Raw genomic sequence first — 5,000 nt, forward strand, 5'->3', positions numbered from 1 at the left:
TCTCTCTCTCTCTCTCTCTCTCATTTTCTCCGCCACTTCCATTTTTTTCCGTCGTCTCTCCATATTTCCTTCCTCTCCCTCCCTCTCTCCCTCTCTCACTTTCTCCCTCTCTCACTTTCTCTCTTTGGAGGAAAAACAAAACCTCAATTTAAAGTTTTTACCGCCCAGACATTTTCCTGACGAGAGAGAGAGAGAGAGAGAGAGAGAGAGAGAGAGAGAGAGAGAGAGAGAGAGAGAGAGAGAGGTTAAGAGTGTTGACCTGTCGTGACCTAACACTCCTCTTACTCTTTACTTATTTTTCCATTCATTTTTTTCCCTCTTTATTACTCATCTTTTATTTTTACCTCCGTCTTTCATTTCTCTTTCATTTTCTTCCTTTTTTCTCTCCTTTTTCACGTCTCCCTTGCTTCCTTTTCCTTTCTTTAGATCTCTATTTTTCGTTTTTTTCCTCTGTTTAATTCAGCCTCTTCTATTCCTCCTTTCCTTTCCTCCTATATCCTTTTCCTTCATTTTTCATGTCATTCTCCCTTCCATTCCTTTGTCCTGTACTTGTTTCCTTGCCCTTCCTTCCTCCCTCCCTCCCTCCCTCCGTTGTTCTCCTGTCTCCCTCCCTTTCCAACAAAATTCTCCTCGCTTTCCATTCTCTCATCGTTTTCCTCGCCTCATTTTCGTTCCTCCCCAGCTGCCACCCCACACCACTCTCCCTTTTTCCCTCTGCGCCTCCCGGCCGGCGGCCGTGACACCCGAGCAGCGTTCCCGCCAGCCTGGGTCACGGCGGGTCGCTGCGAGGGTCTGCCGCGGGTCATTGACCGGTCTGGTCCTCCCGCCTTCCGCTGCGGTTGCATAACTTTGACGTCAGTGTAATCCGAGCCGTAATGAGCCACAGTTATCACGTGAACTTGCCTCACAAAACTGCCGAGACCCTACAGACCCTGGCCAGCGTACGTGTGGCAGGGTGCAGGCAGTGCTTGTTGCTGAGGAGCGTGGCTTGTCCCCAAGCCTTGGCTGGGGCTGCTCCTGTGTGCTGCAGTGTGAGCCCCTTTCAATCGTTCTGCAGTGGTGGACTCGTGCTGGTGTTGCATTGGTTTCAGGCTTGTTGGCACGCAGAGGCTTACATGACGAGAGACGTTTAGCGGGAACGTGGTGTTGTTGAGTGGCGCGATTGTGTGTCTGTGTGTGGTCCGTGGTGTGTCAGGTGCTGCTTGTATTTTGGTGAACCACGCGTGGTTCGTCGGTTGTCTGGGCATTGCTTGTTATTTTGTTCGTCTGATGAATTGCACTCTGAATCCTGCACCATCAGTCTTGAAGGAGGTGAAAGGTCACGGCTGAAGAAGCCCTGCTGGTGTGTGTCTGTGTGTGCATGCGTGCGTGCGTGCCCTCTTTGGGAGTTGATGCGCCTGTGCCGCCAGCAGCAGGCGCAGCCCTGCGCGGCGTGGCGGCGGCGGGTACTGCGGGTCTCGAGGACCAGCTAGCTACCCAACGCCACTTTAAATGTGCGGGGTCGGGGTCGATAGAGCGTGGCACGGCTGCCTGGCTCTGCCTGCCCTGCCAGCCCCGCCAGCCCTGCCACACGATCACCCTCGAATCTCCCCCTATAAGGTCGACGACCCTGCTTCTGATTGCATCGCTTTGCCGCCCCGCACCAACCCGGAGGGCGTTAAGGATGTCGTGGCCATGTGGCGCCACTCACCGCGGCTGTGTGTGTGTGTGTGTGTGTGTGTGTGTGTGTGTGTGTGTGTGTGTGTTGTGTTGATTGGATCCAGGCGGCACGTTGTCTACCCAAGGGGGAGAAAGTGTGTGTGTGTGTGTGTGTGTGTGTGTGTGTGTGTGTGTGTGTGTGTGTGTGTGTGTGTGTGTGTGTGTGTACGCGCGCGAGCAGAAAGGAAGGGAGGGCAGCGGGGCGTCTGGTGAGAGACTTGATGACAATGGTGTCGCTGGAAGGCAAGGGGAAGGGAGGGGAGGGGAGGGGAGGGGAAGGTTTGTGTGTCGGGGATGTGGGGTCGGAGGTACTCTTGGCAGGCGAGGTGAGGAGGGAGGGAAAGAGGGAGAGGCAGTGGCGGGGCAGGGGGAAGCTTGGGACCTGTTGGTGTAAGGTTTATATTGGTGGTGTAGGTGCCTGGAGGGGCGGTGGTGTGGTGTGGGGGCTGGTGGTGTGTTTGGGTAGAGGTGACAGAATAGGGGGGTGATGTGCTGTCCTATTGGTGTCTCTGGCTAGGGCTTCACTCCGCCTTATACATGCCATTCGATCTCGCCTCTGGGCCAATAATGATGTTGAGGTGTTGATGTGGCGGTGGTGAAATTGAAGGATTGAGTGGTGTAGCCTGACTGGTGTAGCCTTATTGGTGTGGCGTGACTCGTAATGTAATCTTAAACTTGAATGAGGGAAGGAAATCGAAGTTAAGAATAGAGGCGGGAAAAAGATAGTTTACCGAGGCCTGACTTTATCACTGTTTTCCTTCCCTGGTTCGTGTCACTCCTCTCATTGTGTTGTCTCGTCTTGCCTTGTCTCGTGTGCTCCAGTCTGTTAACCCTTGTCTCATCAGCCCCTCACTCTCACTTCCTTGTGTGTGTGTGTGCGTGTTATGTTCTGTTATTGTAAATCCTTGTTCTTCTTCTTCTTCTTCTTCTTCTTCTTCTTCTTCTTCTTCTTCTTCTTCTTCTTCTTCTTCTTCTTCTTCTTCTTCTTCTTCTTCTTCTTCTTCTTCTTCTTCTTCTTCTTCTTCTTCTTCTTCTTCTTCTTCTTCTTCTTCTTCTTCTTCTTCTTCTTCTTCTTCTTCTTCTTCTTCTTCTTCTTCTTCTTCTTCTTCTTCTTCTTCTTCTTCTTCTTCTTCTTCTTCTTCTTCTTCTTCTTCTTCTTTTTTCTAACGTTGCGGCGCCTTCTCCTTCTCCTTTTCAATCAATCAATCCTTGTTCTTCTTGTTCTTCTTGTTATTGTTGTTGTTGTTGTTGTTGTTATTGTTGTTGTTGTTGTTGTTGTTGTTGTTCTTCTTCTTCTTGCCTCACTCTCTAGCTTCCCCCACCCCCCTCAAGCGAATAATCAGTAAGGAAATAATAAGTAAGGAAAGAGGAAAGAGTTGGGCGGAGTGCGATGATGCAGCTCTAGTGTGTTGTGTCTTATGTATTCGTGACGCAGCTGTAGTGAGGAGCATTGAGGCGTGCTATGAGGTGTGCTATGGCTCGTGTTCTCAAACTCTTCTGTGCTTCACCTCCACTATTTCAGAAGGGTTCATTTAAGTGTCCTCGAGTTTTGTTTAATGGGTTTGTAGGGTTTGAGAGGCAGAGTGACACGATTTCTATATTATTATCTATATTAGCTATAGTAACCCCGCTAATCATCTCTGTGGCCTTGGGAAATAGTCGCGGCGAGAGAGCTGAGTGTTTTTAGGCAAGTTTTCACGGTTCTAGAGGCAGAATGACAAGATTTCTACATTATTAACTATAGAAACACCTTTGAAAGTCCCGCTAATCATGTCTGCCTTGGGAAATAGTTGCAGCGAGAGAGCAGAGTGTTTTTAGGCAAGTTTTCACGGTTCAAGAGGCAGAATGACAAGATTTTTACATTATTAACTATAGAAACACCTTTGAAATCCCCCGCTAATCATCTCTGTGGCCTTGGAAAATAGTCGCGGTGAGAGAGCAAAGCGTTTCTGAATACGGGCCTACAGTAGTGTGAGGGTGCAGGAATGTGGCGCTACACTGCAACACCACACTGGGTAACCATACTGTGACCGTGATAGGAGACAGATATGACAGGGAATGAAGGCAGAGGACACGAGGCAGTAGAGGATAAAAAGAGGCAGAAGATAGAAGACAAATACAGGAATAGAGAAAAATAGACAGAAGGTATGATAGACAGACAGAGTGACAGAGAACACCGCTGGAGAATGCATGGAGTGGAGCTGTGAATGGAAGACTGAAGGAAAACAAGAGACGAGAATAGAGGAAAAAGAAAAAAAAAAAAAAAACGGGAGATAGATTTAGGAACAGATGAGAGAGAGAGAGAGAGAGAGAGAGAGAGAGAGAGAGAGAGAGAGAGAGCTGACAACACACAAAACACACATAAAAAAACAAAAACTAGAGACTTGCCAATAAAAAAACACCAGTACAAAATTTAAATAAAAAAAAAGAGAGAAAAACAAAACCAAACAGAAACACAAATAAACTGGAGCCAAAACACTAATCCTTTCAGTGCTGGGACACATTTTTACCTTGAGATTTGCGTACGATTAGCCCATTTGATTGACATTAGGAAGGGTCTATGGAGGTCAGAAGATTAATGGCCACAGTCTTCACCATTCTAATCCCCCACATGAGTTTCTGAAGCTGTATAGAATCACCAAATAGTCACCAGAATGAATATGAAAACGCGAAATGGTACTGAAGGGATTAAATAAACTCAAATAGACAAATGAAATAGATTAAAACAGACGAAGATAGGGGAAAAAAAGAGAGAAAGAACCTTACAACTTTACAAGGAAGGGACTGGAGGTGAATGAGGTGGGGATGGGAAGGAGGAGGAGGAGGAGGAGGAGGAGGAGGAGGAGGAGAGGACTGTGGGCGTGTGAGGAGGAGGGGGGCTCAAATAAAACACCCTATTACACCCCCGCCCCCAGTAGGAGTGAAGCGCTGGTGTGTGTAATCAGTTTTAGTTGAGACAAATGAACATCCAGGGCGCCATGATTAGATGTGTTGGTGGGGGTGGTGGTGGTGCTGGTGGTGGTGGTGGTGGTGGTGGGGAAGGAAAGGGGGCGAGATTTACAACTACTTGGGTGACAACGAGGAAAGAGAGAGAGAGAGAGAGAGAGAGAGAGAGAGAGAGAGAGGAGGTAATAGGGATGAAAGGAAGGGGTGACTAGAATAGGGAGTAAAATTGGGGTGAAAGGCAGGAGAGAGAGAGAGAGAGAGAGAGAGAGAGAGAGAGAGAGAGAGAGAGAGAGAGACAGAGACAGAGACAGAGAGAAAGAGAGAGAGAGTAGTAGTAGTAGTAGTAGTAGTAGTAA

At 48.2% G+C, this 5,000-nt stretch overlaps 1 protein-coding gene across 2 annotated transcripts in view; it reads left to right on the forward strand.

The window, feature by feature from the left end:
• Positions 1-5,000, forward strand: part of LOC123505870 (myotubularin-related protein 6-like) — a 263,730-nt gene that overhangs the window by 66,037 nt on the left and 192,693 nt on the right. The gene's annotated exons all lie outside the window — the stretch shown is intronic.

This window comes from Portunus trituberculatus, chromosome 18 (assembly GCF_017591435.1).
Source record: "Portunus trituberculatus isolate SZX2019 chromosome 18, ASM1759143v1, whole genome shotgun sequence".
Lineage (NCBI taxonomy): Eukaryota > Metazoa > Arthropoda > Malacostraca > Decapoda > Portunidae > Portunus > Portunus trituberculatus.